The sequence below is a fragment of the Gavia stellata genome, chromosome 3 (genome assembly GCF_030936135.1).
Source record: "Gavia stellata isolate bGavSte3 chromosome 3, bGavSte3.hap2, whole genome shotgun sequence".
Taxonomy (NCBI): Eukaryota; Metazoa; Chordata; class Aves; order Gaviiformes; family Gaviidae; genus Gavia; species Gavia stellata.
Genome location: NC_082596.1, coordinates 3,699,290 through 3,724,057, shown reverse-complemented (window position 1 = coordinate 3,724,057; position 24,768 = coordinate 3,699,290).

Below are 24,768 nucleotides of genomic sequence, written 5' to 3'. Positions count from 1 at the left end.
GGTTAAACCACGACAGCATTAACATTTTATTAAAGCACATGGTGACACAAGGTCTAAGCATCCTCTTAGATCACACAGACCATTCTCAGTAACAATACTGCTCAGCATGTTTCCTCAGGGTTTGTTGAAAATAGACAGCAACTTTTCAGGAGACTTCTCAGATGTGACTCTTCAAACTTTCTAATGAAAGTTTTTAGGACCTGTCAGTGTTTACAGTAGCCACTGAGCACCTACTCCAGCTGCTGTTGGAGTAGAATGGGTAGTCCTTTGTCATCCTTAACTGCTATCTACATTATTTAGTTATTTTCCAAATATTCTCATCTTTCTTTATTTTTACAGTCAATTCTACCATTTTCATTCATAAAGGATCCATTAACACTGCTTACATTTATTTTGGTTTCTAGTATATGTAAGAAGAATGGCTCCTACCTAACCTATAGTTCTTCTAATCAAATGTTTCCCAATGGATTTTGTTTCCGTTATCATTTTTCCATTTTCTAGCTTCTGAATTATATTAATTGCTAAAACTCTTTCTTCCTTCCATTTGTTTATGGATATATATTTCTATGTCTATCTACAAATTTTCATCCTTCTGTACCTTACTTTAATTTTCCTGTCAGCACAGGCTGACTAATAATCAGTGTGGCCTTTCTTGAACTGTCATTTCCTGAGCATCTAGTAAAATGCACTTAGGGTTTTTAACTTTTCATTTTATCTGTGTATTACTTTTTATATTTCTAAAACAGATTGAAGCAAAGTAGACAGTGATTGCCTCCTTCTGTCCAATAGGTCATATCATAGGTCTAGAATAAATGCATACACATTGACCTCCAATAACACATTCTTCCTTCTCCTATATTTTGAAGTAGTTTTGTGACAACTAATTGTCTCTCTTTGTCTTTGGTTGAAATATTTCTGAAATACTCCAGTTCACACCTACACATGGAGCTCTTCCTGGGACACAAAATAAAATTGGATGCTGCTCTACCTTCCAAGAGAGTAAATGGTGAACTCAATGTCCTAGTGACTGCCTAGAAGGCAGACTTCTGTTTATAGCTCCCAATATTAGCTATTGCAGGTGTTCAGTGGAACAAGTTATATTTTCGGTTGAGTTTTATCAACAGCATTACTTGTCCCTGTGATGCAAGGGCTCATAAATGCAGGAGACAGGCAAAACTTCCTCTTTCCTTCAGGTTTTAACTTGTTTCCACCCCTTGATATGGCAGTATCAGCTAATAATATGAAAAGGAACCGAAAAGTAAGGTTGTTTATTTTATTTATTGTTTCAAAAGGAGATACACACCCCTCCCCGCCCCAAGTAAGCTCACTTTGTATTTAATGCAGTAAAACTATGGAAGAAATTTTGTTAGACTTTCCATTTAACATAGCATTATAATCATTGCCCATCACAAGAACCAGTGGCTACTTCAATTTGGTGATGCACGAATTACAGGAATTGCAGAAAAGGCTTCTCAGATCCTGTGAAAGCACCACAAAAGCATCACCTAGTCCATATGTCTACTACTGCAGCTTTATCAGGAAAAGCAATGATTATCATTTTGGGTAATTGTTTAAGGACCAATCCTGTTGCTCCCAAGTTTTTTTACAGGAACTTGTTTTACTCTAGAGAGCTCTTCAGCTTTTGGTGAAGTCCCCATCTGATGGCCATGGAACACAGAGACCACCAGTCACTGGGAAGTTCCCTGCTGAATGCACAGAGACCATAAGTCATTAAAGCTCAAACATATCCATGTCTTTTCTTGTTGAATGAAGTGCTCTTAACCACTAAGAAAAAAATTGAACAAATTATTTAAATTATAATAATGAAATAATTCTGTATGCAGATAACACTCCTCCAAATTCCCAGGAGTGAAAGCACAGCTTTCCAGAATTTATATCAGCAGGACCATAGTATTTTGAGTATTTCAATCTCTGTCTCCCATGACGCTACAAACACCAGCTGTTGTATATGTCTTAGTTGCTAAATCACTGGGATATGTTTTTTGGCCTGTGCTGTGGATGAAATCAGGCTTGCAACAATTGCCCTTGCTCCTAAAATGGAAGTGTTGCTCTATAGGCTCCTGAATGCACCAAAATGTTCAAGATGAACTCAGAAATGGATGGGGAGTTACAGGCAGAGATCCCAAGCATAAACCTTTGCTTTGGACCCCCTTCTATCACGAAACTTAAGCTCTGGCTGTTTCCTGAATGTTTGAAGCAGCCACCAGCACTGCACCAGTTTGCAGCATCATACTGCTCTCCTTGGTCTCTCTTGCTGGGCAGCCTCTGAGACTATTCCCTGTATCTGAAGTGCTTCAGCATTTAAAGAAATACCCAGTCCAATTTTCCACAAGTAGGCAGATATTATAAAGAATTGCAGACAAATACGCTAGTTCTTACCTCTGACAGGCCCAGACTTAGCATGACACAAGCTCAGTTCAATCTCCGAGAGATGAAAGACTTCTAAGAAATTATTTTGAAACTGTGCTCTCCTCCTCTCTTTGCCCATCAGGACATTTTCTACTTTCTCCTGAAAAACTTCTTCAGTCCTTCTGCCTCCATTCTCTGCAGCCATGGGAGCTCCCTGCCTTATTTGTTCCCAGTTAACAGGCAACTGCAAATGGCTTACAATTTCCCATATAAAAGAGGCTGGTTTCCTTAAACCTTTCCTCAACATAGTGACTTCACCCCCTGGGTAGGAAGACTGAGCCAAGTACACCTGCTAGGAGATATTTTTCTGCCTTCTTTTTAAAGAAAGTATATATACACGGCTAGCTTGTCTGTCGGTCTGTGCTAATGATGTCTTACTCTGCTCTGCAACTTCGACTAAATTCAGCAGAAAGGTAGAGTTCATGAAGGTAGCAAATATCAAAAATTTTTATGAAAATGGATTATTGAACTCAATGAGAGACCCAAATTAAGGTCCTCAGTGTACTGTGAGATCAATAATCTCAACAGATACTGGAGAATCCATGCAACAGAGCTAGAAGCAATCAGACCTCATAGTTCCTCTAAACATATAGCCATGTTTTAAATGTTATTGGACTCCATCCCTTTAAGACGAAAGATTAGTTAGGCGTGAGGTTTTTTTGGCCACCATTTTATTTATCTGGGTTTTATTAAAGTGCTTTATTCTCTGATGTGTTGAAGCGGTTCTTCGCTGAGAAGTCAGGCAGAACAACAACAATTTTTATTCTGATATTGATTGGGAAGCTATTCGCACTGATAACTCTTTTTATCTTCTCAGTCACCACCATGCTGCTGGGATCTTGTTCTCAGAGAGAAATGAATTGCACTTAATATTCCATTTTGAGATGATGGGTGCTTAAGGATCTCATGAAATTTATCCCCTGCTTTCCCAAATACCCCAACTGGGGTTGTTCAGCCTGGAGAAGAGGAGGCTGAGGGGAGACCTTATCGCTCTCTACAATTACCTGAAAGGAGGTTGTAGAAAGGTGGGTGTCAGTCTCTTCTGCCAAGTGACAAGTGATAGGACAAGAGGGAATGGCCTCAAGTTGCACCAGGGGAGGTTTAGGCTGGATATTAGGAAAAATTTCTTTACTGAGAGAGTGGTGAAGCATTGGAACAGGCTGCCCAGGGAAGTAGTGGAGTCACCATCCCTGGAGGTGTTCAAGAAATGTGTGGATGTGGCGTTGTGGGACATGGTTTAATGGGCATGGTGGTGTTGGGTTGATGGATGGACTTGATGGTCTTACAGGTCTTTTCCAAACTTAATGATTCTGTGATAAATTTGCAGTAGTTTATTAGGTCAGATGTGGCACCATTCAACTATGGTGTCACTGTGCGCTGCACAGATTTGGCCACCAAATACCTATAAAAGCAAATATCTAATAGCATAAAGAAATTATCATCTCTGGTACAGATTATTTAAACCACACACATGGAGACCAAGTGCTTAACAGGACAAAAACATAACTATACCCTTATACAGAGCTGCATCACCAAAAAGGGTTACAGAAAAGAGGTTCAGAACCAGGAAGTCTTCAACATTTTTATTTATTTTTTCATTTTATTTGAGTAGTATTATCATACATATGAAATCTACAGTGCAGCAGCACAATTCTGTGAAGAGAAAGAAGAAATTTCATTTAATTTTCTTAATAATAAAATCAGTGATCTAAAGGCTGCTGTATCTTCTTTTAAACATTGAATTCCTCATCTCAGTTCCTTCAGAGACCGTGGAGAAATGTATTTGTGAAGGAAAACAGATATATTGGAGAAGTAACAGTATCCCATGAATAACCAATAAACCAAAAAGTAATTATTGATCAAAATATTTTTTTTCACAGCATTAATTTGAGAGGATCTGTGAGTTTGATTTTGACATATACATTGTACAGGAAAAAAATAATTTTGTTCAGAAACACACTAAATGAGGCACTGAAGCAGAACATCCCTCCTGTTACCCCTCCAAACTGACTTGTAGCTTATACTTAGAGGGCTAAAAAAAAACCCCATTACAATATTGATTGCACTTTGTTATTCTGCTTTAGTGATTAAATATATCAGCCACACCATCAAAGCATTAAGTCCTGATTAATTATTCTCAGAACCCCAGGAGTAACATACAGATCATTTATTTAAAGAGTAGGTAGAAAGACCAGTTCAGGATTTATTCTTAGGCCAACTGGAAGTTGTCCTTTGACTTCCCTTGGGCTTCAATTTCTTTTGTTTTGATTTCTCCCAATTCCTTACACTTCTTATACCCAACAGCACATAAACTAGCTTGGGGCCAGAATCTGCAATTTGGGAATTGTGAATGTATTTAAGACTGAGGTGGTGTGCTGGTGTGGTGCGTTAACCTTGGCCAGCTGCCGGCCACCCACCCAGCTGTTCACTCACTCCTGCTCCTCAATGGGTCAGGAAAGAAAATAAGGGAGTAAGCTCATGGGAAAAGACAGGGAGCTCAATCACCAATTATCATCACAGGCAAAATAGACTATACTTTTATTTATTGCTGGTTTGAATAGCTTTGGATGGTGAGAAACAAAGACAACCACTAAAAGAACACCTTTGACACCCCACCCCCCTATTCTTGTTCCAGGCCCAACTTCACCCCTTCACTCTCAACTCCTCTCCCCTCGAGGGGTGCAGAGGGATGGGGATGAGAGTTGTGGTCAGTCCATAATGGCCCATCTTGGCCGCTCCTCCCTCCTCACGCCTCTCCCTGCTCCAGCGCGGGCCCTTCCCCGGGCTGCAGTCCTGCCGGGACAACCTGCTCCCGCCTGGGCTCTCCCTCCAGGGCCGTGGCTCCTGCGGGAAAGATCCCCCGGCTGCGGCTGCGGCTGCGGCTGCGGCTGCGGCTGCGGCTGCGGCGTGGGGCCCTCCCCGGGCTGCAGGGTGGGTCTCTGCTCCCGCGGGCTCTCTCCAGGGCTGCAGGGGATCCCTGCTCCGGGCCTGCAGCACCTCCTGCCCTCCTCCTGCTCCGGCCTCGGGTTCCCTCTGCTGCTGCTCCCTCCTCGGCTTCCTCCTCCTCTGCCTCTGCCGCCTTCGGCCCTTTCTGTGCTTTTCCACTAACTTGGGTACACTGTTCAGAGAGAGAAAACCTGTATGGAAATCAGTGGGCTGGGGCAAACCTCTCCGTGTCTGGATTTAATTCACAATTGATATGACTGCTCTAGTCTTCATGGGGTTTTAAGTCTTTGGGAAGAGTTCATCTCTCCCCAAATCTTTTCGCTCCATGGGCATCAGTCACAGATTTGCTGGAACAAACTCTGGTCTCCTTTACAGCAGCTTGCTGCTTCTTTCTTCCCCTGACTTTTAACCTGTCAGTCCCAGCTCCTGTGTGTCTATTTACTCCCAAGTCATGCAGACTTTTATCAAAGGGGTAACCTCCCACTGCCTAAGGAAATCTATTTTGATTGAGAGTTGGGCAACACTAAAAATCTACTATTAATATTATTTTTCTTGCAGGTTTTGTTTTAAAAACTTGAAATATTTTGAACTTGAAACAAAAAAGCAGGAAAGAACATTCAGTTATCATCTAAAATGACAATATTGAAAAATGTCATTCAAATAGAAAAGTAGATGATGCAAGAAAAATTCATACAGACATTTGCAAAAAGGTCTGAACTGGCTTGTCCCATCCTCCAGGCCACTAAGATATAACCAACCTCCAAGCTGTTAAAAAAAATTATCACGGGGCAGTACTCCAACTGGTGAACCCAGACTCCCTATGGGATTTATAACCTCCAGTCCATCGTTTCATTAATGCAAATAAAGGCTCAATATATGATTGAGGTCCAATCACAGAATCACAGAATGATGGGGTTGGAAGGGACCTCTGGAGATCATCTTGTCCAAACCCCCCGTTAGAGTAGGGTCACCCATAGCAGGTTGCACAGGGATATGTCCAGGCAAGTTTGGAATATCTCCAGAGAAGGAGACTCCACAACCTCTCTGGGCAGCTTGTTCCAGTGCTCTGCCACCCTCAAAGGAAAGAAGTTCCTCCTCATGTTTAGATGGAACTTCCTGTGACCAAGTTTATGCCTGTTACCTCTCATCCAGTCAGCTGTGATCACAGGAAGCTTGAAGTTCAGGCTTTTCTGAAAGAAATCTTGTAAAGATCCTGTAACACAGAGAGGAAAAATCATACTGATTTACATAGAAATTGTACAGAAAAAGAAAGTTGCATTAGGAATTTTTTGCTTGTCTCACTGTCTTTAAACCTCACTTCTTAACCATCACTTGCAAAAGGATTAATGAATAAAACAGAAATCAGAAATGCTATTTCTTGTCAGTGTAGGATGAAATGACAACAAGGAGGAAGAAATGTTTGTCTCTATCTAGGACACTTACAGAAGAACAAACAGCCACAGTTTACATTCCTGCCTCTGAGCAAAGTCTTTGCCTGGGGGGATAGTCTTTGTTTTGGATGAAATGAGCACAATCCAAGCTGTAAAAGACAATGTAAGCCAGGAGGAAATTTCAAGCAGATTCTCCAGATGAGTGAGATTGTAACAAATCCACAGCCACTAAGGACTTCTGGGTTGTCATTATTCCACACAACCTAGCATTTTCACAATGATGCGTGCAATGCTCTGTCTGGCAGAGTTCATATTTTCTTCTCCCTTGCTCTTTTGCTATGTGTTTTTTAAAAAGAAATAAATAACCTGTGAAATATTGTAGGCTTGCTATTTGAGAGGTGATAACTGCATGTGACTAAATTTTAATATTTGTGGTCCAGATTTTCAAGACACTTTTTGTACAATGCAAGGAAGTCTTCCATATCACAAAACTGCTGTGTCTCTCCAGTTTATTCGGAAGAAAGGACTAGCATGCACACACACAGATAGACATATCCATATAGGCAGATGGGTATGTTGAACAGTTCATGCTCATATCTGCACTAAGTTAGCTATACACCCTGCATCACGCAAGAATCTGTTCCAGTGAAAAATAAATGAAAAATTATAACATTAGAAGTAAAAATGAGATCCTGGATATCGTGACTTCCTCCTTATAGTAGAAGCTAGTTTCTTGTGTCATATGCTTCCTGTTGTTAATAGTCACCTTGAAGTTGTATTGCTTCAATGCTGAGCCAAGGCTCATGTTGCCCAGGAAGCCCAACTAGATCCTCTGGCTAGAAACGCTTCCTGTGACACATTTTATTCTGAAAATCTTTGATATCATCACCTGATATCATCAGGTATATCCTGATATCATCACCTGATATCACCATCTGATATCAGAAATGTGTTCATAGTTATATTATTTACCTGGTAGAAGAAAATGATGTGTCATATTCCTGAAAGTGGGTACAAGGGCTATAGGAGACCAAGTTATTCAATTCCTATAGTTCTGATGTGTATTTTTAAAGGTGTAGCTTAGGTAGCTTCCAGTTTTACATGCTGCCTTCTTCTGATTTGATTTTAGGTGTCTAAATACATCTCCATGGCATGGGGGAGCCTCAGTAGCCAGTCCAAAACGATGAACATATCTAGGCAGGAAAGTGTGGAGAGATTTTTGCTGCAAATCCAAATTCCTATTGCAGTTGTACCTGTATTGATGGCAGTATTATCTGTATATTAGGTAGGAGAAATGGAAATAATTAATTTCTTTGCCTTTTAGCCCTTAAATCAATCTTATCCAGAGTCTGAAACAGGTAGAGATTATCAGATCTTGAAAAGGCTCCATTTCAAATAAATTAAGAGGAAATAAATCATTTTTAGCATCTGATAACAAATTATTTGATAATTCTACATTTAAATGGAATCATAATAGAAATATAAATAATGTCCCTGTGAATAGCGGATGGTGTAACCATGATGGATGTCATTAAAATAAATGATAGGAACACTTCTGCAAACAAATAGACATTAATTAAATCTTTATTACAATACGGGTCTGTAGAAAAACATATTACACATGTCTGATACGTTAAAAAGTGTTTTTCCTCTCAATTAATACTGTATTAAATACTAATCTTATTTTTTTTAGAGTGTAGCTAACTTAGAAAAATAATCTCCTGAATGTAGATCATTTCTTCATTAGCCTCTGGAGAAAATTATTCTCTCCCTGGGCATGAGTAATCTATATTCCTTCCGTTCTTCTGTAACTAGATTGTGTTTGCAAATACAATTGCATTAATAAGACTCCCACTTTCTCAGAGTCTTAGATAAGTTTAAATATAGCATTTTGGTAGTGCTATTATGATGAATGTATCTATTGCTACAGGCACTCCAAGACCAATTTTTCAGAGCCATCTACATATAGTTATTCGGGAAAAAAAGGTCTTCACTACGTCCTGGGAGAGTTTAATACATAATGAGTGCCATTCTCTTTTCAAATTAGGTAAATACCTGTGCAAAGCGAGTTGGAACTGCAGCTAGCCATTTCTGTAAGCAATGGTTTCCTGTGCTTACACAATAATAATTGCATGTGTAACTCAGAGGCGTCGTTACAATTATGTTGCATGGGCAACTGCATGAGTCCTCATAATAATATATGGAATAAAACCCTAGTTTTCTGGAGTATTTTGATCCATCAGGCTAAGCATGGATCACCACATTGCTGCTTCTTCCACTTGTAGCTCATGTACTCTGGAAGCTTTTGTCTCAGTGGATCACATGATACATTAAATGATTGACAACAGCAGTAAAATAACCTGGGAACTGGAAGTGAATCTGTGAAAAGAGTTTCTTGAGGTTGCAATGGGAACGTTTGGTGTGACAAGAGCCACCAGAAAGAACAAAATTTAAAAAGTGGGAAAAGAAAGGCATAGAGCCATGGGGTTTTGTTGTGAGCTTGTGGCCTGTGTATTAAGGGGTTCAATTTTCTTTTTCCTTTGTAGGGTGGAAAGGAGCTGCAGGGTGACCAAAGCAGAACAAGGGGAAACAGAATATATAAAATTGCAGGTGACCAATTTAGTGAGCAACTCGAACTGGGTCCATTTGCATTTCTTTCTGTGTGACATTTGTCAAAGGAAAGAAAAGGAAGTCAAGACAGACTGAGACCTTTATTGGTTCATTTCTGCTACAGTAACAGCCCTTGTACCAGTACACATGCTAAGCTCATAAGCAAAGACATGTAACTTCTTTGCCTTTTATGGCAAAGCACTGCATCCTAAATCTGGGGAGGTTCTTGATTTACCCACATTCTTCTTTAACCTTGAATGAAAGGGGCATATTTATAGGTTCAGCATGCAAAACTTCAACTTCATTCAAGAAGTTGCTATCCTTGAGATCTCAATGCACTGCACTGTTAAGCCTCTTCAGCACAAAACTTTGATCTTCCCTTTCTCCCTGTCATTTTTAGCAAAATATGTCTAACTGACTAGGTAGGGAGCCAGGAACACACCCCTTCATTCCCAGAATCCAAAAAATGGGGAATGTGCACTTTCTTTGTAACTACTACAGAATCACAGAATCATTAAGGTTGGAAAAGACCTGTAAGATCGTCAAGTCCAACCATCAACCCAACACCACCATGCCCCCTAAACCATGTCCCACAATGCCTCGTCCACACGTTCCTTGAATACCTCCAGTGATGGTGACTCCACCACCTCCCTGGGCAGCTTATTCCAGTGTCTCACCACTCTCTCAGGAAAGAAATTTTTCCTAATATCCAGCCTGAACCTCCCCTGGTGTAACTTGAGGCCAATTCCTCTTGTCCTGTCACTCGTCACTTGGGAGAAGAGACTGACACCCACCTCTCTACAACCTCCTTTCAGGTAATTGTAGAGAGCGATGAGGTGTCCCCTCAGCCTCCTCTTCTCCAGGCTGAACAACCCCAGTTCCCTCAGCCGCTTCTCATCAGACTTGTGCTCCAGACCCCTCACCAGCTTTGTCGCCCTTCTCTGGACACGCTCCAGCACCTCAATGTCCTTCTTGTAGTGAGGGGCCCAAAACAACAACAAGCTGAACAGGAGACAGCAGCGCGCCACTGTGGCAACAAAGGCAAATCGGATCCTGGGCTGCATCTGCAGGGATATTGCTGGCAGAGACAGAGATGTGATCGTCCCACTCTACTCAGTTCTTGTCAGTTTGCACCTGGAGTACTGTGTCCAGTTCTGCTCCCCACAATTCAAGAAATATGTGGACTGGAAAGGGTCCAAAGGAGGGCCACAAAGATGATCAAAGGGCTGGAGAACCTGCCCTATGAGGAAAGACTGAAGGAGTTAGGTCTCTTCCCCCTGGAGAAGAGAAGTCTCAGGGAGACCTCATCACAATATTCCAGTACTTAAAGGGTGGCTACAAAGAGAACAGAGGCTCTGTCTTCCCAAGCAGTCACATGGAGAAGACAAGAGGCAATGGGTACAAGTTGCACGAGGAGAGGTTTCATCTTGATATAAGGGAGAAATTTTTTATAGTGAGAACAATCAATCAATGAAACAATCTCCCCAGGGATGTGGTAGAGTCCCCATCACTGGAGGTTTTCAAGATGCGATTGGACAGGGTGCTAGATGATGGCATCTAGACCCCCTTTCCCATGAAAATTTGGACCAGATGGTCTTTTGAGGTTCCTTCCAACCTAGGCTGTTCTATGAGTATATGAATTAATATCTGTCCTACACTATTTTTTCTTTCACCCACTCTATATCCAGAGTGAGATCTGGGAGCAGGATGGCCCATATGCTTTTGTGAGATTTTTTTTTCTCCTCAGTGTGCCTGTTTCTATATATTTCTGTCGGAGAAGACAGGTTGTGTATGTATGTGTCACATATAAATTAAATTTGCTATGACCCTTTATACATCAAGCTATCTGTCTCACAACTAAGTTCCATCCTGCTGGTGTCAGTTTTTCTCCTAATATCCATAGCAACAGTATTGTCTTGTCAATCAAACATTTCACAAGTTTTGAGGCCTAAAAGGATTATTAAAACATCTTTTCTGGCTTTGTGAAGAATATAAGCCTGAGAAAGTTGTCCTCTTTCTCCTGTGATGAATCCAAAATATCTTTTTGTGAAAAATGCCTTCCAGAAAAAACACCTGTATATGGCCTGTAAAGCTTAGGAGGAAGGAGCATTCACCAAGACCACTCGTAGTTTTAGTCTTCATTAATTTTTTTCATATATTTAAGAATTCGTGTCTGGTTTCTAATTTGAATTTATATGTTTTTTGCTTCTGGTCTCTGTTTCCTGTTATGTCTTTCTTCACTAAATTAAAGATCCCTTTACTACCTGGTATTTCTCCCTGTGGAGATATTTATACTGTAATAGAGTCACCTCTTCATTGTCCTTTTTTAAGATAAACAGCTTGAGTTCTTTACATCTGATTAAGTAAGTCTTTCAGCACACAAAAAAACCTAAAAGCTGAAAAGCAAAAAAATCTCGCTCTGTCTTCCTCAAACATCCAAAAAAAATTACACGGCTGCTCAAAAGGGAGTACTTATAAGAAAATATAATAATCTATACAACAGTAACTAGTTAGACTCCAAATACAGAAGATATCCCAATATGGGTGGTTCTTTAGAAGATAGCTGAGAGGAGAGAGATGAAATGAAGATGAAAATTTTGGATATAGATTTTGAATAATTAAAGAGAGGTTGAACAGTCTCTGTTCAGAGAAAAGGATGTAGTCATTGCTTAAAGAGTTGGTATAGAAAGGCCCAAGCATCGCTTATTGTCAAGTACTCTGTGTAAACAGAACAAAGCATGCTGTGCAAAACTAGGGAGACTTCACCAACAAGGGCTTGAATGTTACATTAAAAGAAATATCATAACTAAACAATCATTCTGGGATTAGAAGTAATTGTCAATGAAGGTTGTGGAATTGTCATCAAAGGAGTTATTCCAGCCTTATTATGAGCTTTCAAGATAATACGGTGTGTTAGAAAACTGCAGGGAATGATTGGAAAACATATAAGGTTCCTTTTGAAGCCAGAAATCCATGCTTAGCTATTTTAGGCCACATCAAGCAAGCTTTCTTCATTTGGATATAAATAGAGTGATGCTGTTGTAACATCTAATGAGTGTCAGTAAGCCACATTAAAAGTCAGTGTTCCCAATCATCTGGAAGAACTTTTTTTTTTTTTTTTTAAAAATTAAAACCCAGTGAATCAGCATCAAACTTGGACAATTAGATTTTGGGGAAACTGCAGTCCCATCTTCCCATTGTAGAATGGGCATATTGGGTTGAATCAGAAAAAATATCTGACAGTGTCACAGTAGTGCCAGATCAGCAACTGCCTTACCGCTGGGCATTGCACCAGTGTTAGTACTAAATCAGTGGAAATCAGTCAACTAGTGGAGATCAGCAGAGGAATTCTAGATCTGCGGTGCTATAAAACAAGGGGCTGGCCATGAATGATAGGGAAGGGGATATTGCTGGTTGGAAATCCTGTTTCTTTGCGAACAGAGGAAATGTGTCTCTTGCTCTGAGGATGAGATTCTCAAGGCTGCCAACCACCTTGCAATCCTTATCAACTAGGTCACTGAGTCAAAGATTTATCACTTAGTTTCTCTGCCCCCTGCACATGTATCTGGCTGATCTGATTTGTGATCCAGCAGGTATCCAGTGCAGGATACCCCCAACAGGGGAAGAGAGGGACAGTTGAGACAGAAATGTAATGGGCCATCTGTGGGTAGTAAGACTAGAAGAGCATTGACAGTTGAGATTAATCTGATCAGGATGCAAAATTCCAGATTGCTTGAGTCTCTACATTTCTGTGTGCAGTGTTTAATAACATTTATTTCTTTTTTTATCCTTTAGGATTATGTTAAAGGATTAAATGGTAATTGTCTTGCCTTTGACTCAGAGCTTTGTTCAGTCTTTTATCATCTATGATTACAGTACTGGTAACTGGACAAATCACAACCAACAAAAAACCCAGTAGAAATACAAAACCAGAGCCATTTATCTAGCCACTTAAAATGGGACATGGTTTCCTGCATGTCTGATTAAGGTTTTAAAAAATTGAAGACACCTGTGGTTATTGCTCAGCAAGGATATGCAGTGAGCAATAAGTACAGGTGAGATCCAGAAGGAAAGAGACTGTAGGAAATGAATGCTGGATGTTCTTGCAGCATGGCTAAGGATGTGTCTTCCAACATCATGCTACTTTAATCCATTTGAGATTTTAATCTAGTTGAGATTGGCTTCAGAAAATGGGAAATTCATGTGACCATTCAAGCTGTGGACACTTCTGAAAGACATTTTTTAAAAAATAAAATGTAAGTTTCTCATGGCACCTCTCCCTTTCAGCAGGGAATCACAGTGCAATGGTCTCCCACAGTGCAGGCTTGAGCACTAAGTTAGGTAATGGATATGATAGGTCTCCTATCACGTTCTTGGATCAATACAAGGCACTGCAAGGATGGGGACTGTTTTTCTTTAAGTGGAGAAATTTATATTTGGACAACTTGGGGTCAAATATTTATCTGGCTATGAATGTCTTAGTTACCAAGAATGGAGCAATTTACTTTGTTGTTGCAACCAGGGGATCCTGCAACTCAGAGGGGAGTATTTTCTTTAATATGTATGAATCAATTCAAAGGTTCAACTCAGTTGATTGTAGTACACCTAAATAAATTACTGTGGTTTTAACTGTAGAGTGCAGAGTGGTATCTGTATTTTTTTTTTCCAGGTGATGAGAACCCACTCTAAAGCTGCTACAAACAAGAATTACATGAGATATGAGAAAAATCCATGTTTCCATACTGTCCACCAGTAAGAAGTCCTGAGTGTGATTTTTTTTTCCCCTGAGGAAGAAGAGGAAGACAGAGAGGAGTGATCAGGAAGTAATCACTTCACTGCTGAATGCAATTCACAGTTTCACATGTGAATTTAAAACACCAGTGAAAGAGGGTAAGATGCTGCAAGGTGAACCGGAGAAGCTTTGGTGGGGGTTATGTTCGATCTTACAGATTTTGGCACAGGAGCAGTAAACCCCAGCAGAGTGAGGCACAAACCACAAAAGGTGCCATGTGTTTTCAGATGCGCTCAGTTGATGTGAGTGAGATCTCACATGGGAATGAGTGGATGCCTACAGTAACCCACAATGTTGTAGCCATTCAGGTGGGGTCTGAACTGCTCCCTGGAGCCTGTTTGGCGGGCTAAAACTGCAAATGGGGCCTAGCGTCTAAGTCACTGCTGGTATTTTAATAGGGAAATCTAGGGGCTCTTGCTCATCTCTTTTTTCCCCTTTTAACAGAAGATGCAGAACATCATGTGCTGCTAGGCAAATCACTGCTTTTAATATAATGGCACAGACATCTCAGCCAATTCGGAGAGAAATGCATGGGATATCCAAGGAGGGACTGATTCCCAGAAAGGAAGGTGCTCAGCATTTGCCGAAAATGAGGCTCTTTTTGGGGCTTTCTTGGACTCTGTCTTACACAGGTGAAATATTGTGTTGAAGAAATGTACAAAAATAAAACAGAACAAAAAAAAAACCACAACAAAAAATTTGACAAGAATGTAGGGAAGAGCAAAGAAGGTATAGGGCTTGCTTAAAATATCATGTGCTTGTAGGTCCTTTCCAAAACCACATGTCATTTTCAAGATGAGGGCAAGATGAACAGATAAAGACCTCTATAACTATTTATTTTCTGTGTCAGAACTGAATTCATCATTAATTCACCATCTCTGTCTGTATCTGGTCAATCCTCTTCAGCCACACTTTGCTCTGAAGGAGATAGATAGCCACAGCAGGCTTGGCTGGATGTTGTTTTAAAGACTACCTGAGCATTTCTGCTTTCTTTATCCCTGTGACTGAAAAACAATCACTAGTCCTTCAACTCCTGCTGCTTCCTTTTCAAATCTTGCATCTACATCAAATTTATAACAGAAGAGGAAAGGGAAAATATTATTATTCTTATTATTCTTAATCTTTTTTTTGCTTTTGTCATTGCAAAATCATATTGTTTAGGAAGCATTTTCAGAAGAACCAGAAAGAGCCTATAAAGTCAACATCACTTCTAGTCTCACCAATGCTTTTATCTGAGGTGAAATAACTTGCCTGAAAACAGGAGGAATTAAACATTTTAAAATCCCAGAAAATGGATGGTTTCCAGTGCTCCATACAGAGAGCAGGTTCTCCCTCTCTGACTTGTACACCACAGCTAAACCGAAAATAAGTGATTCTCTGCATGGCCTATCATCTCTTTATGCTTGGCAGGACTCCTTCCACTTTCTACGTTCCAGAAATTTGTCATGATTCATGAAAAACCTGTTTTCCTACTTAGGAAACATCAAGAAAAAACATTGTGGGTGCATGTATATTAGGGTTGTGAGGTAAGGGGAATCTGACAAAATCTGATCTCCCTCCAACTAATTAGAACATTTTTTGTTGTTGTTATTTTTTAGGTAATTAATGGGTCTCAGTTGTCATCAGCAGTAGTTATAGCAATTAGTTCAGCTTAGCACGAGTCTCTAATTTCATACATCAATAAATGTTAGATCAGGGCACACTCACTATCAAGCGTAGTCATTGTTTACAGCATATTCATCTTCATAAGCGCTTGACTATTAACAGAGTATCTTTCCATTGAGGTTTGCTTAAAAATATCCATCAGTATGCCTTAGAAATGCTGGGAAATACTGGGGAGAGAAAAAGCAATAGATCTACATAACTGAAAAAAAAAGGGCAGTGTAAAAGACATTCATTTTCCTCTACTACATAAGTACCTACATGAAATAGAAACTCCATGGTGCTAGGTCTTGTACAATCAGAGTGAGAAATGTTTTTGTCCCAAAGAAGCGGCTGTTTGGAGTGGGAAGGGTACAATGTGGGATTAAACATGGGAGATGTGTGAAGACTGGGGAGGGAATGGGAGAATCAAGAATTTCATGGAAACTTAGTGGTGAAGACAGGAATGAAATCAGGTGTTCACCTACAAACCATTAAGGGACAGGATAATTTGGTCTCCAGTCTTACAGGAGAGCTGTGAGGGAGGAAGAAATCTGAGGGAACAGTCACTTTGACTTCCCAACGGAAGGCCTTGTGCTGTCTATGTATGTCCTCTACTGCGACGAGACACTGACTCTACCAGTCTTCCCTATGAAGGAGTAGCGAGGATAAATCTACTTCAACATGGGAGAAACTCATATTGAAGGTAGTGAAACATCACGCAAATACATTAGTTTCTGTCATGGCGTTTGCTCTTGGCTCCTCCATAGTGGTAGCACTAACAGAGCATACCCAGGGAAGAACCTTGTACTATGAGTATATATCATCCAGTGGGACTCCTGCCACAGACTACACTCATAGGATTTATTTATTTTTAGTTACGCTACCTGGATTAAAAATAAATTTCAAAGTGTGTAGGGAGGATTCAGATATTTGTTTTTATGGGGCAGGAAGAATATCCAGTGTTTAGGGAGGTAGTTGTTAACAATAAATAAGACTTAGAGTACATTTCTTTTACTGGCTAGTATAGCAGACCTGGGACACCACAAAATGGTTCTGACTCCCACAGTTTTGCTGTTTCACATTGAAGACAGCAGTTCAGTTTTGTTTCACTATTTTTTAATGCACCTAAAAAGTGCCCTAACAAATGTGTGAGGCGCATTTGAAGATAATCAGACATCTCCCCCTGAGTTCATTACATTTAGGCAACCAAATACATTGGATGTTTCAATAGGTTCCTACTCCATATACCTGTATTAGGAAAGTTACTCATTACCAGAAGTGGCACAAGAAAAAAGGAAACAGAAAACACTTACGAACACACAGTTTCCTCTTTTTCCTCCCCAAATGAGGAAAAAAACTGTTAAGCTGACATTTGTGATAATGTATTATGGCAGGTGAATTAGGCAAAGAGTTAATTAAAATCTGAGAGTTAATTAATGAGATCCACTGCACATTAAAGATCATTACTCCATCTGAAAAGAGTAATTAGAGAGCAGTTTCTGGTGTGTTTTATTCTCCTGGGTGTTTTGGTGACATGCCACATAAGTCATTCAACATTAAGCAAATAATCCACTGATCTCTGTATTTACTGTGATTATTATACAATTGCGGCAAGTTAAGCTGTAGCAGGAAGATTCCTCTTTCTAGCAGATCTCCTCCCAACCACCTATTCATCTGTCTATTTATCTAGCTCCTTATGTCCTTTAATTAAGTCATTTGTGATAACAATAATTTCCAAACCCCATTTTAACTAGTTGATTTCACCTAACAAACTAGGTTTTTTTCAAATCGTCTTAGATCATAGAGCATGAGGCTCAAGATACCTGTCTTATCATGCTGCTGGCACTATTGTGTTATGTGGCCATGGGCAAAATTTGCTCACATCAATTCCCAACCAGTTGTCAACTGAGACTGTAAACTTTTGTGACAAGACCTCTCTGATGGTTGGGATGTCAGTCAGGAGCCACAGTAACTGCTTACAGGGATAACTCTGAGTAAATGGTTAGTACTCAGTGAATAATGCCTGTTGCCATTTTCTAAGAAGCAGGTCCTTGGAAATTTCCAACCTTGGATCAGTATTGATTGCAACTGTTCCTGCTGACAAATACATGGTGGGTTGATGTTTCTCCCTCTGGTTGCACTAATTCATCCTAGATTTTGTCAGAGGAGCCTTTGAGAAAGCAGTTTGTGTTTGCCTTCACACACTGGAATAGCAAATGTGCGAATGGGGACCTGTAGGCTTAGGTTTTGCCTGATTGTTATTTGTGCTGCCCTTATTCATAAATGCCCTGGAAGAACATTGTTTGCTTCAGTTTAAGCTTGACATTTCATGTCTTGCCATCACCATCTGAGAGCACTGTTCCTCTTTCCCTTTACAGGACCCCTTCATGAGCCTGCATTTCACAAACATATTTCTCATTTCATCACTCCTCCACCTCTGTACCCCATACAGACTCTACACCTTCCCTCTTCTCAAGCTTGCTCTCTCCTTCACCTCCAGCCTTTCCAAGCTGTTACCTTTCTAAATCTGTACTGCACTTCCAAATTCGCCAGATGTTTTCCATCCAGCAGTACTCCAGGTCAGGGGCTGTTGGCTGCAGGACTCTCATTTCGGACATAGCTTCAGTAGCTAATCTCAGGGCTTCTGCTATGAATGAGGTAGGTGCTTCCTGCAAGTCTTTTTTCTTAATCTAAAGATCTCTTCAGAAATCAAATTAAGAATCAACAGAGACCAGACCTGTATGATATCTTAAACTGATGCTTGAAGTAAAGAAAAGTTGGAGAAAAAAATTGAGCAGCATGTTTTAGCCCTGTCTGGTTATGTCGCAAACTCCAGAACAGTCTCTGCTCTCTTTTAGTTTCAGGAAATGTTTTTTATTGTCTCTCATAGAGGAGCCAATAGTTCAAAATGATTGCTGTTTTCTCTGTAGACCAATGATTTCCTAATTTTTCAAAAATGACTGACCCCCTATAAACATTCCAGTGGCATTACATTACTCTGAAGAGCAAATGTAAGCTTGCTGTCAGCTGGTGTGCTTCTTTTGTGGCTTTTCAAGGATTTTTTAGACATAGTCCATAAGATGTTTCCCCATGCAGCCCTCATACTACCCAGAAATCCACTGTCTACAATTTCAAAACCTTTCCTGTGTGCTGCAGATATACTGATGATGAGCCTTTTTCCACATACTGTAAAGAGTTGAATAACCAATGCTGTTATGACTGAGCTGTCATTCAAAAAATCATGATTTAGCTCATGGAAACGTAATGGAACCAGTTCTCAGGTATTATGCCAAACTTTGATTTTGTTTGTCTCACAATTTCTGTTCTGGCAAACTTGGCCTGTTTCTCAGAATTGGATTTCCATTTTTCCAAAGGGAGCTGTGATTCTACCTATTATTTTTGTTCTGCTTCAGAAAGTTGAGAGCTTGATTTATTTCAGGAAAGAGAAGATCTAATAAAACATACCAGAAGGGCAGAAGCAGTAATATTTACTGACTAGTAAACATGTCCAGGTCTTACTCTAGTTGATGGCTCCACTGAACAAGAATCCTCCTTTCATCCCTTGCTCTCTGCCTACCTCTTCTCTGGACACACATGAGGATAATTCTGTGTTAAAATCTCAGGCCGTGCTGGAAATTATTAAAAGAAATAAGAACTCTGGAATTGACATAATACTATATGTTAGAAATACTTACTAATCCGCAAACTATGTCCAGACAGCAGGACAAATGTTCTTCATAAATGCATTAAGCAGAGACACCATGGCACAGACAAATGGCTCATAGAATCATAGAACCAGAGAATGGTTTTGGTTGGAAGGACCTTTGAAGATCCCCTAGTCCAGCCCCCTTGCCATGGGCAGGGATATCTTTTACTAGATCAGGTTGCCCAAAGCCCTGTCCAACCTGGCCTTGAACACTTCCCGGGATGGGGCATCCATAACTTCTCTGGGCAGCCTGGTCCAGTGTTTCACCACCCTCATTGTAAAAAAATTCTTCCTTATGTCTGATCTAAATCTGTCCTCTTTTAATCTAAAACCATTGCCCCTTGTACCATCACTAGAGGGCCTGGTGGAAAAGCCTCTCTCCATCTTTCTTATAAACCTCCTTTATATAGTGAAAAGTCTTTTGATGCAGCCCAAGATACAACTGGCTTTCTGAGCTGCAAGTGCACATTGCCGGTTCATGTCTGGTTTTTCATCCGCCAGTATCCCCAAGTCCTTCTCTACAGGGCTGCTTCCAATCCATTCATAACCCAGTCTGTACTGGTTCTGGGGGCTGCCGTGCCCCACGTGCAGGACCTTGCCCTTAGCCTTATTGAACTTCACGAGGTTCACACTGGTCCACTCCTCAAGCCTGTCAAGTTCCCCCTCGATGGCAGCCCTTCCCTCAAGCATTGCAAACTTGCTGAGAGCACACTCAATCCCACTATGTCATTAATAAAGATACTGAACAGTGTCAGTCCTATTATGGACCCCTGAGGGACACCACTTCTTACTGATTTCCATTTGGACATTAAACTTTTGACTGCAACTCTTTAGATATGGCCATCCAACCAATTTCTTATCCATCAAATAATCTATCCATCAAACCCGTATCTCTCCATTTTAGTGACAAGGATGTTGTGTGGGACTGTGTCAAAGGCCTTACAGAAGCCTACGTAGATGGTATCGGTTGTTCTTCCCTTATCTACCAACACAGTCACTCCATTGTAGAATGTCACCACATTAGTTAGGCATGATTTGCCCTTTGTGAATCCATGTTGACTGTCTCTAATCATCTCCCTGTCATCCATACACGTTAACATATCTTCCAGGAGGATCTGTTCCATGATCTTACCTGGCACAGAGGTGAGGCTGACTGGTTGGTAGTTCTCAGGGTCCTCCTTTTTACCCTTTTTAAAAATGGATGTGATGTTTCCCTTTTTCCAGTCACTGGGGACTTCACCCTACTGCCATGACTTTTCAGTTATGATGGAGAGTGTCTTAACAACTACATTTGCCAGTTCCCTCAGGACCCTGGGATCCATCTCATCAGGTCCCATGGACTTTCGTATGTTCAGGTTCCTCACATGGTCTCAAAACTATGATGATCCTCTATGATGGGTAGGCCTTTACTCCTCCAGTCCCTGCCTTGAGATTCAGGGACTTGAGAGATGTGGGAAGTGCAATTGCCAGTGAAAACTGAGGAAAAAAATTGTTGAGTACCTCAGCCTTCTCCATGTGATTTGTCACCAGATTCCCTGTCTCATTTATTGGAGGGATACATTTTCTTTAATCTTCCTTTTCTCACTAAGGTATCTGTAGAAACCCTTCTTATTATCCTTCACATACCTTGCCAAATTTAGCTCCATCTGTGCCTTAGTTTTCCTGATCCCATCCTTATACTCCCAGGCAGTATCCCTATACTATTCTCAAGATGTGTCTTCTTGCCTGCACATTTTCCTCATGTGTCTCAGTATTATCAGGAGGTCCTTACATGCTGGTGTCCTGCCTTCCATGCCCAATTTCTTGCACGTTGGAATCAAGAGTTCTTGTGCTCTAAGAAAAATGTCTTTGAATAGCCGCCAGCTCTCTTCTGCTCCTTTACCCCTGAGGGCAGTTTCCCAGTTCAAACCCACATCTTGTCCCAAGATAGTTAAGAAGCAGTCAGGACTGTTTTTCAGTCCCAGAAGGGTAAATTTTCCCAGCTCTTACAGTGAAGAGACAGAGTCCTTAAACTCAAAAACTTTGTGGTTGGAAGGATTTAGTACTTCATGAAGGCTGATTTACAACCAATTAGGGTTAAAGAAGGAAGAAATAGCTTCCAAATACAATTGTACAAGCTTTTCCAGTGAATGTGGATTATTATCTTTCAGCCTGAACTATCATCCAGATCCCAAAACTATGAAGCAGCAGGTATGTTTTTCTGTTAGATCATTAAAAAAAGAAAGGTTAAATATTTGAGTCAGTTTTAACATCACTATTTCCATCACTTATGCTTCTGATAATATAACGAGATGCTATTAAAGAGCACTTTAAATCATGGTGTTTCCGTTGTATTGCAGAAAGCTGCTGAAGGGTATTAGAGGCAGTGATGGCACATCTAGACATGGAAGTTTCTTCATAGCAAGTCACCACAGGCTGAAATATCATTCTAGAGGAGAATGACCCAATTCTTGCTCTGTCCTTGTAATTGTTCCTAGGAAAGCACTGTAGGCCACTCTCAGATATAGGAAATGGTTTAGGTAGATCTTTGGTCTTACCTAGTGCAGTTGTTCTCATACTATATTGATAGAATCATAGAATCATAGAATCATAGAATCATAGAATCATAGAATCATAGAATGGTTTGGGTTGGAAAGGACCTTAAAGATCATCTAGTTCCAACCCCACTGCCATGGGCAGGGACACCTTCCACTAGACCGGGTTGCTCAAAGCCCCGTCCAACCTGGCCTTGAACACTTTCAGGGTTGGGGCATCCACAACTTCTCTGGGCAACTTGTGCCGGTGCCTCACCACCCTCCTGGTGAAGAATTTTTTCCTTATATCTAATCTAAATCTACCCTCTTTCAGCTTAAAGCCATTACCCCTTGTCCTACCACTACAGACCCTTGTAAAAAGTCCCTCTCCAGCTTTCTTGGAGGCCCCCTTCAGGTACGGGAAGGCTGCTAGAAGGTCTCCCCGGAGCCTTCTCTTCTCCAGGCTGAACAACCCCAACTCTCTCAGCCTGTCCTCATAGGAGAGGTGCTCCAGTCCTCTGATCATCTTCGTGGCCCTCCTCTGGACTCACTCCAACAGGTCCATGTCCTGCTTATGTTGGGGGCCCCCAGAACTGAACACAGTACTCCAGGTGGGAGTCTCACGGGCACGGAGTAGAGGGGGAGAATCGTCTCCCTCGGCCTGCTGGTCACGCTTCTTTTGATGCAGCCCAGGATGTGGTTGGCTTTCTGGGCTGCAAGCACGCATTCCCAGCTCATGTTGAGCTTCTCGTCAACCAACACCCCCAAGTCCCTCTCCTCAGGGCTGCTCTCAATCCATTCTCCTCCCAGCCTGTATTTGTGCTTGGGATTGCTCTGACCCACATGCAGGACCTTGCACTTGCCCTTGTTGAACTTCATGAGGTTTGCACGGGCCCACCTCTTAAGCCTGTCAAGGTCCCTCTGGATGGCATCCCTTCCCTCCAGCATATCGACAACAGCACACAGCTTGATGTCGTCAGCAAACTTGCTGAGGGTGCACTTAATCCCACTGTCCATGTCGCTGACAAAGATATTAAACAGTGCTGCTTCCAGTACCAACCCCTGAGGAACGCCACTCATCACTGGTCACTACTTGGACATCAAGCCACTGACTGCAACTCTTTGAGTGCCACCATCCAGCCAATTCCTTATCCACCGAGTGGTCTATCCATCAAATCCATGTGTCTCCAATTTAGAGACAAATATGTCGTGCGGGACAGCGACAAATACTTTGCACAAGTCCAGGTAGATGATGTCAGTTTCTCTTCTGATGTCCGCCAACGCTATAACCCTGTTGTAGAAGGCTACCAAATTTGGCAGGCACAATTTTCCCTTAGTGAAGCCATGTTGGCTATCGCCAATCACCTCCTTGTTTTCCATGTGCCCTAGCACAATTTCCAGGAGGATCTGCTCCATGATCCTGCCAGGCACAGAGGTGAGACTGACTGATCTGTAGTTCCCTGGGTCTTCCTTTTCTCCCTTTTTAAAAATGGGGGTTATGTTTCCCCTTTTCAAGTCAGCAGGAACTTCACCGGACTGCTACGACTTCACAAATATGATGGATAGTGGCTTAGCAACTTCATCTGCCAGTTCCCTCAGGACCTGTGGATGCATCTCATTGGGTCCCATGGACTTGTACACCTTCAGGTTCCCTAGATGGTTGGTAACAGTCTCAAACCTGATCTTCTCCTTCACTGGGCGGTTCTTCATTCTCCCAGTCTCTGCCTTTGCCTTCCACAACTTGGGCAGTGTGGCTTGAGCACTTGCCAGTGAAGACTGAGGCAAAAAAGTCGTTGAGTCCCTCAGCCTTCTCCATATCCTGGGTAACCAGGTCTCCTGTTTCCTTCCTGAAAGGGCCCACATTTTCCCTAGTCTTTCTTTTATCACCGACGTACCTATAGAAGCTTCTATATAGTACCGATACTCTTTACTAGCTACTTGTGTGAGGCTTTGGCTACTGCAGCCAGTACCTGTACAAGCTGGGACACTGGAAGGAGACAGAAGGGTGCTCAGAAGCTGGAGAGGTAGGTCACCTTTGCGTACGAATGTAATGCAAGCACTGAGATTTCAGTACTTGCACTTCCACACGTGATTTTTGATCCAGTCATTGAGCTGAGAAGGCTGACATACAGTCCTTGAACTACTTAATTCCCTGGTGATACAGCAATGCTACATCATGGTGCATGAGCTACATGACTCCCCATGGTAGGATAACATCGTAGGGCCACCAGGAGGGATATCATGGCCTGGAGCTTGCCTTGTTTTAGCTTTTCAGGCTGTAGAGATGGGTCTTGCTCTTGGCCACACAAAGTTTTTTGGCATGTAGCTTGTAGAACCATCTTTGCAGAATGTATCATCACTTCTTCCACATTTAAGAAGAAATACATTAACTGGAGACTACTATGATTTTGCCTGAATGCAGACAGAAACAATCAAGTACTGCTGGACAACGTCCCAAAAACAGCTCTTGATGTTACTGTGCCATCCTAGTCTCTAAGTCCTGCATACAGCCCTGTCTCATACTCTAAGCTCTAGGCACACTTTGAATCGCCATAAATCCTCTGGTAGCTCTTTGTGCTAAGGAAGGCTGAGAAAAATGATTGCTCCACAGGCAGTAAGAGTCCTAAAAGGCCTTGCCACAGAAATACTGGCATAATTTATTACCAGTGCAAATGGGAGACATAAGTGAAGTCACCCAGCCTCTGAAAAAATCCGTTGTCACCCAGTTCACAATAG